The sequence below is a fragment of the Pinus tabuliformis genome, chromosome 3_2, assembly GCF_031772625.1.
Source record: "Pinus tabuliformis cultivar Carrire ecotype Pingquan chromosome 3_2, CPIR1, whole genome shotgun sequence".
NCBI lineage: Eukaryota > Viridiplantae > Streptophyta > Pinopsida > Pinales > Pinaceae > Pinus > Pinus tabuliformis.
Window position 1 is genome coordinate 831,238,665 of NC_142302.1, and position 12,251 is coordinate 831,250,915.

Consider the following 12,251-nt stretch of genomic DNA (forward strand, 5'->3'; position numbering starts at 1 on the left):
CAAGTGTGTTAATTGATAGTCTTATTATCCTTATATCTTTGATCATATTTTTCTTAGAGAACCCTCATTCACATGCGACGGTGCTCATTGGTATGACAAGCATTGCTTGCCATAATTTTAGCATATTTGGATACCTAAAGTGCCAATCTTTGTTTGAGAAAATACTTTCCATGCATCTTCCATTAAGAATCTTTCTCTATTCAAATAAACCACGTCAATAAATTGATATAATTCTCTTTTACAAGTTGTAATATCAAACATTAGTACATTTTCACCTTCATTACATGTTTTATGTTGCAAATGTGAAAAAAGTATTTCAAGCCAATGCTTTACACTATTTTCTCTGACATAAATATCTGACGGGTAATGACAAGGACTAAACAAACTTGTTGGATTAAAAAGATGAAGATCTGGAAATCTTGAATCGAAACTCTCAATCAATGCTTGGACATAATTTCTTGTAAGTTGTATGCAACTCTGAAGGGAGCCCTCAGTGCAAGCTACCATTGGTTGTGACAATTGTTCATCATGGATTGAAATATACAAAAAATCATGTCTATGGGTATTCCCCTCTTTGTCAACATTTTCAAGGAAACCATCTTTGGAGTCTTTCAAAAATTTAGTAAGATGTAAAACACCTTCTACAAAAGAATTTAGTATACAAAAATATCTTTTAAGAGTATTTAGTGCATGGTTAATAGGTATTCCAAGAAATGTGACATCCACATTATCTTCTTGAAATTTTTCGTTTAGATTATTCAACTCCTTCAAAACATCAGCAAGCATTTTTAAACAAAATTGAATTAAAAAAATCCTTGCCTTATGATACAATGAATTCTTTCTTTCTCTCTTCTACACGCTCAAAATAGAGAGCCATAGAATCCCATGGATTTGAAGAACCTGCAAGGATTCTAATTCCATTATCTCTAATAAGGAAATGAGCTTATTATTTCTCTTTGCTAAATTTCCAACCCATGAGTATACCTTGTTTGTTATTGTCTCAACATACAAATACTCAGGTATCTTTTTCAAAGCATATGATGCTACAAGTGCTTCAATATGTGAAATGCAATGAGTGCCAATCAAATTTGCTAAATCATTCTTTAGCAGTGTGACAAATCCATTTTCACATCCAACCATAGATGAAGCACCATCAGTCGAAACCGCTATTAGTTTCTCATTTTCCAACTACCTTGTTTCCTTTAAATTAACGATGGTATCATATATAGTCTTTCCTTTTCCACTAGGAACAATAATCATTTTCATAAATTGTGTGACTGGAGGGCCCAAACCTTTTAAATCTAGATATGTAGAATACACAACAAGGTGTTGTTCCAAACCATTGTCTATACTTTCATCTAACATTATAGAGAAAAAGGGATTTTCTAACACTTTTCTAGTTTGCACCTCTTCAAGATAATTTGATATAGAGTGAATGAATTTAGTAGCTTCTTTTCTATTTATGTGGGAAGAATACTCCACTCGAGAAGGCATATTAGGCGTCTGTAGATGCATTTGAATATGACAAAGATCTTCATAAGTAAAAATTGAAATATCTTTTTTTGCAATAAAATATGCTAACTAAATGGTAGTTCTGACCATTTCCTTATTAGCCTCACTTATAGCCACTATGTGTTCTTTAATGGGATTTTCAAACCTTTCAGTGTCATACAAATTTCTCTGAGTTGATGTTTGATGAATAATGGATTTTGCATGAGTTCTCACAACATCATATTGAATCGTATTAAATCCATCTCCAATACCCCATGGACCTTGAGCCTTGTATTTCTCACAAATTTTACACTTCATATGAGTCTTGTGATATTCAACATTGATACTATACACCCAAGGATGTTTTAGTGTAGCTTAAAATATTTCTTATCATTGTCGAATCATTCTGTCTTCAATGACATGCATGGTTGCAAGAACTGAAAGTCATTCCATGTGTTTCCTCTTCATGTCTTGCTCCCTTTCACTTGTTTATTACATAACTTAGAAGATGAAGAGTATTACTTTTTGGTCATGCACATCCTCACTAACTATCTTGGGAGGTCTGTAATAGTTCCTTGCATGCACGTCCTCACTAAATATGTTTTGGGATGTCTGTACTAGTTCCTTGAAAAGTTCCTGTTTGTCAAGGCTTAACTACTTATGATCTTAGGTGCTCAGAACAGTGCGACAGTTTATGGAACTCTCCAAATCACCATTCTTGGAAGGATCCAACAAAACGACTTGAGAGGAAGATGAGAAGGGCACACTCTTATTGGAACTAACCTAGAACTAGTGGAATTGGTTGGTCCCAATGGTTTTAGAGTTGTACTGGTCTAATTTGGTGGTTCAGATTGGCTAAGGTTGGTCTTGTATTGAACTGACTTAAAACACCAAAGTGACTAGTTCTCTACTAAATTGACCGATTCTAAAGAATGTAGTGCAACATAGATTGTAGTTGTGCATATTAATCCAAAGTTCTTATGAACTTTACCATGTTCATAAAATGATTGTTGTTCTCAACCTATCAATTTATCAATTTAACTTTGAGGACCAATAAGATAATTGATGGTCTTATTTGGCCTCTTCCCAAGGTAGACAAACCATATCATTGATATTATTCATACAATATATTTTTTCCATTCATTTATTTGATTCATATTTCCAAGATTTGAAACTAATGCTAGCATTAGTTTATAAACATTAAATGCTACCTATAACCATGAAAACACTGACCATAACCATGGAAACACTGAAGAGGGCCAGATGGTTTTGTGCATGTTGGTGTGGTGTATAAGGAACAAGACACTTGTTAGTCTTCTTATTCTTCTCCTGAGAAAAATCAGCGACTACCTTCAGATTTAGTTGCAACTTCAGACTTCTTTGCAGGGTGCACAACCTCTCCTCTACTTTAGCTTGACAACCCAACTTCAACCAAGTATGCTGAGAAAATGTCATATTTTGATTCTTGTAACACTTATCCATTAAGTAGAGCACTTACTGGAACAAAATACCATTATGGGGATATTCCATTCTAGTTCAACAAGTTATATGATGTGGAACTGTCCAAATAGAGAAAACAAAAGCTTTTTCACACTTATCAACTCTCCAGTTTTATTAACCCTTCAATCTTGTCTTCATGCAATCAAGCTTAAAAACAAAGCTAGACCTAATCCACTCCCATAAGGCATCATAGCCTATATGGGAATCTCTAAACCCACCCCATTGGAAGTGTCAATCTTGATTTCATGCATCTATTGGACTCAAGACTAGCTCGCATATTGATTAGTCCACTGATATATCGAACTTATCCTCATGCAAGTGAATTGGAATAGACTAGAGCTCATGCAAATGTTGAAATGAAGGTGTCTTGGATGGTGGATTCCATGCACCAATCCTATTTCATGTTGTTGTTTTTGGTACTTGCAGTATCATTTTAATGAAATGAAACACTAACCTTCAAATAATCAAAATAACCATTTTCAATGTCAACCTTGTCAATATTATAACTTCATTTGTACTCTTATCACATGCTTATGCTTATGTCTTTTCTTCATTGTTGTAATGCAATCAATTTAGTGTTTAGTTACAAGTCATCACCATAACAAAAACCATAGCAACTTTTAACCTTTAAGCCTAATTATTTCCAACACTAGGATAATGTTGTAATTTGCTCTAATATCATCTGTAACAAACCCAACACCTTGAGTGTTATCCAAGTGATGGGGTCAACTTCTTTGGAAACACACAAAGGGAGAGAGAGATATTATCACTTTAAAAGTTAACTTCCTTATGATAATGGCTATGGGTATCACTTGAGATGAACCCAACACCTTGAGTGTTATCGAAGCGATACGATCAACTTATCTCAAAACACACAAAGAGAGAGAGATATTATCACTTTAAAAGTTAACTTCCCTGCAATAATGGCTACAGGTATCACTTGAAGTGTCATTTATGTAGTGATGTAGGGTATAGTGTCACATAGACCAAGTGATGTAGGATAGGGTTGAAAGGCTAGGTTAACTCAAGGGTTGGGCGCCGAGACTAGTGGATTGGTTCCTGGGGGTCTTGTAGCACCTGAGGGAGGTCTATAAAGAGTTGGTTAGTCGGTTCCACTTCCTTAACTGCACTTAGGGAGTTTAATCATATCATAGTAACTCTTCATCACATGTTTACCCGGTGGACCGATTATCTCAGGTAAATGTGGGAGGAGGGCGTTACATAATATAAATCCTTTATTCAAGTAGAAGCTTCTGTATTTATTTGTCTTATATTTGCATGCTTATAATTTCCTCTAACTAATAAGAACTTATCTCCACTTCGTCATGTAAGAAAATTGTGTCCTGATTTGTGCAATGACCCACTCAATCATGCTAGACATTGGGTCATGACTTGTCTTACGGATGCTTGTTTACAAAGGGAGACCCCTCTCGACTCCTTTAATGCAATTTCTACTCACAAGTCTATGAAATATATTGGATGACTATATGGATGACTATCAAATTATCACAATAGATTAACTTGATTGTGTGGAATATTTGTCTTCGACACTATGTTATTTGTCTTTACTGGACATATTATTTATATGCAAGATGGATATTTTATTTCCCCATGGTATGTTGGTTTCTCTTGGATGTACTTTCAATGGTAGTTTTGGTGCCATTGACAAAAAGTGTGGTCCTTGGTGCTCCTCCAATTAACCAATGTACTTCACTGGTTCCTTCTTTCAGACTTCAGCCAAAAGACCCAATTACCAGGTTGTCGAACGATGTTGGTATTGGTACTATATTGTTCGCTAAAATAACCTTTATTGCTACTATATTGTCGCAATTTTTTTACTCTTGGCTAATTCAATTTCTTTATTTCCTCTTGCCCCAACTTAGATACATATGTGTCACATTTTCTTGTGAGATTTCAGTTATGAGATGAAGTAATAAACATACATATTTGTGAACACTAGGAAATCTATTGCATCCTCACTTATTCAGAGTGTGACAACACAGCTCTCCTCTTCGATCTTTACCCCGACTGTCCCATGGGAATAATCCTCTTTGCGAAGTTGTTTAATGGGAAATGCAGACATGTCTGTCTTCCTCAGGATCCTCTCACTCATCGACGGCGAGGAACCATGCCCTTCCATCGAATGGCTGGAGGCACTCCTGGTGGGTTATCAATCTCCTAGGCAAGGAATGAGGGTTCATTTGTCGCCCCTTGACGTCGGAGCTCGGTTTGGGGTTCCTGTTCTGGATGTGGGTTACTCGGGTCGAAGCTTGGAGGCCTACCGCTGTCTGCAAATACTGAGGAAGTCAGGTGCTGCCTCAACCTTGGATTTTGGTCTACTTTGCTCACTTTCAGGTGGATAAACTTTACCCTGTCTATTTTATAGCACTTATTCTTTGAAGTTCATTTTCCTTTCTTGCTATGGAATTGGCCGCATAACTTTGGTAAATGGTTCACGCAGGTTTTGGAAGTGGTGAGACCGGAAAGCGCTATCGATTGTATAGGTGGGGAAGCATTCCAGTCGCATATGGAGCGAGCAGTCTCTCCGGGTATGTTGTCCCCTGTATAGACTGAGCTGTGGAGAGATATTCGGGTTTGCTTGTTAACAGTGCTTTTGCCTTGCCCTGCCTTTTAAGAGGGTTTCTTCAGTTTTGGACCTGGAGGGTTTCGTTTTTATTTATTTTTTTCCTCTTCCTGGTTAGCTTCTCCAAGCTTGCTCACTACCGTGGGGGTTACCTTTAATTTTTGTAATACAGTTGTAAAAGAACATCAATTAGTTCCGTTTTACCTCTTGGGTTCTCTTGGCTTGCTCATTTATATGGGCAGGCTCCTCGAACTACTAGATCCACCATCGTGTCCTTCCTTTTTATTGCCAAGAATTTCTATATCAACAAAATACTCTTCATTCATATATTCATTAGCATCATCATTCAAATGAGGTATATATGGAATATCTTTAACATTATAAGTCTTTGATGTTTTAAAATATACATAAAAAAAATTTAGTTGATTGACCCTTACTTTTTGGAGGCATTTCTATTTAAATAATTTACCTACATGCAAAACAATTACAATAAATCACAATAATCAAATAAAGAGTGAAGGATTGATAGTCATTACATAAGTAAAGATGTCAAGATAATAAGGTGTAATTACTAAAGAATAGCACATTCCACCTTGAAGTGTTTATGAATGTGGAATGAATTTTTTTATCTATTTGTAATAGTAGAATTTTATTAGTCACTCAAATTACATTTTGGTAATTTATGATGATAAAATCCCTTCAATAAATATGATATTTATTATGGTTCATTAGATTTCTTTGTTTTGATGAATGCTCCTTAAAAAATTACTAGACACTACCTATAGTACAATGATTACTTACTATAAAATAGATACACTACCTATAGTACAACAATTAGTAGATCAATAATAAGTCAATTCAAAAAAGCAACTTCAAACGGAACCTTTACCTATGTAAAATAACATAAATTTTAAAATTCTTATGGAATTTAACATTCTTAAACCTATAAGAAATCAAATTAAGTTAAATATATGTTTGTTATTAATAAATTTAACATAAAAGATTTAAATTAAAATATATTAAGTATTAAGAGCCCTGGGTTATGCATGGTTCGACTGCCAAGGAGCCTCCACTTGGTACCCTGGGTGTCGTATGGCTAGGGTTATGCATGGTTCGACTGCCTGCAAGGAGCCTCCAGTTGGAATCATTCCGTGGGAATATGGATCGGTTCTATGGTGCAGATGCCTCTTCCAAATGCAACGGTCCTGGTGTTAGATCTTGGTACATTGCGTGTCTTGAGGTGATCTCCCAGGGTTGTCGAGCCGGGAGGGTTAGTCTATCGAGTCCTCAAATGGTTCACTTCTGTCTTTCTCTATTATGGTTCTCTACCCACTACTTTACCTTGCCACAGTTTGCCTTTGATCAAGTTGCCCACTTCTGGTTGCCTTCGAAATTGGTTCTTTTCAGTGGTACAACACGATGTGCGCTGAGACACAGTCTCTGTTTTCAGAAAGGGTTTCGAGCTTGGATAGTCTCTTCAGGTAAGCGCATATTCATTTTAGGTGTTAAACTTAAATAGTTTTTGAGTTTTATAGCTTTTATCTTGTTTTGTCATCACATACTCATCTTGTTTTCTACTTGAATGTGCAGCCCTGGTTGGCTATGGTGTGGGTCTTCGGAGTCATGCCGAATTGCGGTTGGGTCTACCAGTTTCTTGGCGCCCGCTACCAGGTATGTGTTTGTTTGTCGAACTAGGCTAGGGATATTAGTTAACATCCTTCATCTGTGAACTCGACGGAATACTATGCCTGTAATGTATTTTTAAAAGGTTTCTTTGGCCTAAGGGTGAGGGTTTTGTTATAATAACTCAAAGGGACTAGGCCAAACTCAGAGGAATAATTCCTCGTTTTCAGAATTTTGGTTTTGGTTATGAAATTGCAGTCTTATTGCCAAGAATGCGCTTTATTATTGATCTATTAAAGCCACGAGACTAGGGTTTCTGTGATGGGCATTAAGGGCACGAGGCCCAACAGCCACAGATTACATACTCATTTATTCATTCGTGGGTGGCGGGAGATAGATATTAAGACCCTCATTCTTATGAAAAGTGGGAGACATACGCGGGAAATTGCAGGAAACAGCGGGCTAGGCCATCTTAAAATGGAAACCAGACCACTGAAACCATCAAAACTTGTTTGGTGTAGAGGCCGAAAATCTTTTTGGCACTAAATTGTTTTAGTTTTTATATGTTGGGGCTTTCACTCTTATTTTGCAAAGGAACTCGAAGCTGAGCTAGAAGTTTCAAGGAAGACAGCAAAGGGTTTATTTTCCATAGGTATTTTCCGTTCAATTTGATGTATTTCCCTTGCAAAGATGTTGGCCTTAAGAAGTATTCTCTGCCACGAATTTAAAGAGTTTTTAGCTGCACTATCTCTAACTTCAAATAAAAAGCAGGATCTGTGATAATCTGATTTCTTCATATTGATGAAATGTTTTGCAAAAGTTGTCTTTCCTACGCCACCTAATCCCACTATCCCCAATATTTGAGATTTCCCCCTTTGATGTTGTTGCAACAGGACTGTCTCTTCAAAATCTTGAAGCTTAAAATTCAAGCCTGTTGGATAGTCGGCCATGGGCAAATCTGGCTTTTTAACTATTTCCGACAGACATTTAACCCTTTCGTCCTGAATTTGAGTGTAAATTTAGGGCAATAATGTTTATTAGGGCATAATATTGTTTCTCTTTGTAAATTTATTAAATAAACTGGTGTTATATGGAATCTCGTTACATATAACATAGTTTTGAGCACTCATTGTTAGGTTGGACATGGAAGCCTGGTTCGATATGCTGAAAACCATCTACGAGGTTGAGATGACACTGAGTACATTGACTTTTAATCATTTAATGATGGCCCATTTTACGCTCAATAGGTATAAAGAGATCATGAGGATTTTCAGGTAAATGTCACACAAATTCCACGGCTTTGATTCACCTAATAAGTATGAGGAGGTCATGAAACGTTTCAGGGAAATGTCAGAAAAATGTCACGAGGCTGATCCTCCTACATATGCTACTATAGACCAGAATCCTGTGTGTCCTCTCGAAAGGTTTCGATGGAGTTGGTTGTTTTTGGATGTGTTTTGTTCATCTTACCTTATTGTTGAGTCAACAAGTTCTTTCTCATGTTTCCAGCAGTACTCGATTCATTTCCATGGAAAAAACTTATAATTTGCTACAGTTGAATTGTGGATTACGAGACAAATTTGTGATAATCCAATTTACTATCTCAATCTAAATTTTTGGTGGCTTTTCTGCATTATTATTGGCCCCTCGAAGGGTATTGAGGTTTCATTTTGTTTATCAATGGGAACCTTGTATTCTGGGGACCTTTATACTTACATAACTACTCATTCTCAATCTGTTGTGGGTTTTTCTGTAGTTTGCTCATAAACCCATTTTAAAAATTTAGGTTGCACCAATTTTGTGGCCTCTCGGTCTTCCATGAGTTCAACAAAAAATGGGCAGAATTGAAGTTGGTAGTACATGGAAGGTCTATTCCCATCTTTATTGTCGTCTCTCAGGATGGTTATGTATAGATGGAAAAAATGGTTTATGAAGTTTTCTGGACAATGGAAAGGAGGAGAGCTTCAAAGATGCAACAATCTGCACGCAGTGGTTTCTGAGAAAAGAATTGTTTTAAATGATGCCATATTTCCCTCTTTCAAACCTCTTCCCACACTTCTCATGCAAGATATGATTGTAAGTTCCTTTATATGTTCAAACTAAACAGCATATCATTTTATATTTAAGTATTGTAACCATGATTTGGGTTTTCAATCTAAATCTAAATTTTTGGTGGCTTTTATGCATTATTATTGGCCCCTCAAAGGGTATTGAGGTTTCATTTTGTTTATCAATGGCAACCTTGTATTCTGGGGACCTTTGTCCTTACATAACTACTCATTCTCAATCTGTTGTGGGTTTTTTCTGTAGTTTGCTCATAAACCCATTTTAGAAATTTAGGTTGCAACAATTTTGTGGCCTCTCGGTCTTCCATGAGTTCAACACAAAATGGGTAGAATTGAAGTTGGTAGTACATGGAAGGTCTATTCCCATATTTATTGTCGTCTCTCAGGATTGTTATGTATAGATGGAAAAAATGGTTTATGACGTTTTCTGGACAATGGAAAGGAGGAGAGCTTCAAAGATGCAACAATCTACACACAGTGGTTTCTGAGAAAAGAATTGTTTTAAATGATGCCATATTTCCCTCTTTCAAACCTCTTCCCACACTTCTCATGCAAGATATGCTTGTAAGTTCCTTTATATGTTCAAACTAAACAACATAGCATTTTATATTTAAGTATTGTAACCATGATTTGGGTTTTCAATTTTATGTCATCAGCCCCTCTCTAGGCACTTGGGTTTTCTTTGAAGTACATTTCTATAAATTAACATATACATTAGCCAAATCTATTTAAATTTAGGTTGGATATTTACAGTTACAATAATGCATACATCGACCATTTATGTGAACTCAAGATAGATATTCATCCTCGAGTTTCCTATGTCTAGGTGCATTCTAGATCTTGATTTACATGAGATTGTGTTTGTTTCCTTATTTAATGTGCCATGAAAGAGATGATGGCTCATCTCATTTCCATGAATGTTGTAGAAGGAACCTAGGCTCTTTTGGTGCAAACATCATACTGGTTAGATGTATCTGAGTTTACAAATTTTCTAACATGGATCTGAAATTTCACTTGGGAATTGGAAAAATGTAAATTTATTTCAACCTGAAGATAGTGTTAATCCCCAAATACAAGGAAGGAATTGGACTGTCTTTTTTATTCTTAGGACTATTGGATTTTGTCTCTTGAAATTGATTTCTGAAACTATTTCTCATCTCAAAACTTTTTATTAAATTGCTTGGAATATTATGGAGGATATTTATAAAAACATTTGAGTACAATCGGAGCTAAATTTATTAGTGACATTCATACTAGAAGATTAGCAACACTAATTCTACTACAAGTTTCCGTATCTCATTTTTCTAACATATGGGTACACAATATTCTCCATACTTTTACCCATGTTATCATTTAGTTTTTTCTTAAAACATTTGGCCTCAAAGTACCTATTTCTCTATCTATCACTGGGTAGTGAATCTAGGTCATGTAGTCTAGATTTGGGCGACATATATTTCAATAGTATGGAAATATTGATTGAGTTAGGTGCTTGTCTTCTCATTCTATCTATTTTCAATGTTTAGAACTTATTGACATCAACATTATCATTTTGGTACTAGTTGTCTTGTATGTAATAGTCTTGATATATACTCTTTTCCATTCCTAGTAGAGTAGTGAAAAGGTTTCAGCATGTTTACACCAAATATATTTGTCAATTTTAAAAGGTATGGGGCCACATGAAAAACAGGGTTAAAATCTCATATTTTTTCAATGTTTTGCAAAAGTTGTCTTTCCTACACCACCTAACCCCACTATCCCCAATATCTGAGATTTCCCCCTTTGTTGTTGCTACAATAGGACTGTCTCTTCAAAATCTTGAAGCTTGAAATCAAAGCCTGTTGGATAGTCGGCCACGGGCAACTCTGGATTTTTCACTATTTCTGACAGACATTTAACCACCTTATCTAGCAGCTCCATCTCCAGCTCCTTGCTAGTTATTCAGAAGAAAATAAATATAACAGTGAGAAGCAAACGTCTATGTCTATTTATCAAACATAAAATACTATCACTGATAGTGAAGGTTGAGTTTTCACCCAGTATTGCACGCCTCCAGCTCGAAACCACTAATGTATGCAACACGAAAAAGTGAATTTCTCCAATCTTCAATAGTCTTGGAGTCAAATCATGGCTTCTCTTAATTAGTTTGAGTCACTTGATATCCACCATTCTAGGAGATGCACTGGGATGATATTTTTCTTGGATATGTGATCATGTGTTTGGCACTAGACTCTAATTCGTTAGCATGAAATAGGTTCGAGAGGGGTGTTATGGAAATATGATTGATTCTCCTCTGAACATCTCAAATCTGCATAAATCTGTGCATAGGTATAATACCAAGCCATGATATTTGTAGCTTGGGTCTTTGAGAAGTATGAGGCATGAAATTGGCATTATTTGGTTTAATCCCACACCAAAATTTACTCATGAATTGATGAAACCAGAGCTCATGGGCATTCACTGCATTGTCATTCATTTGAATTCACTTATTCCATATGTGGTTAACTATATTGGAGGGTTAAACATAATTCTGTGTTTTTATACCCTCTCTGCCACCAGTGCTCTACATTATTTTATGTCTTTTCATTTTCCAAGCATATTTCAGGGTTCTTTATTGCATATTGGTGCTCTTCTAAGGCAACACACCATATCGCTTCATCTACCATAATAATTCTTTGGACTCCTATTAGTAGTTTCCATGCAAGCTTAATATACTTCATATGCATTGCTTTTCAAATGTTTATTTCACAGAATGTTTGTGGCAACGAATCACCCCTAAGGTTTTTATGTGGTAGCAAATCATCTTGAGGTATGGTTTGGGGTTTTGAGGCAAGCAAGGTCTGGTTTGGAGTTGATTTTGGTTGTAATGAGATAGTGAAGTAATGTTTATAGGCAGCAAGGAGATATTCTACAGAGATTACTTTGCATTATGCGACAACAATTTAAGACAGTGCATTACCCTTTGTAATATAATCCAGAGAACTCCTCAA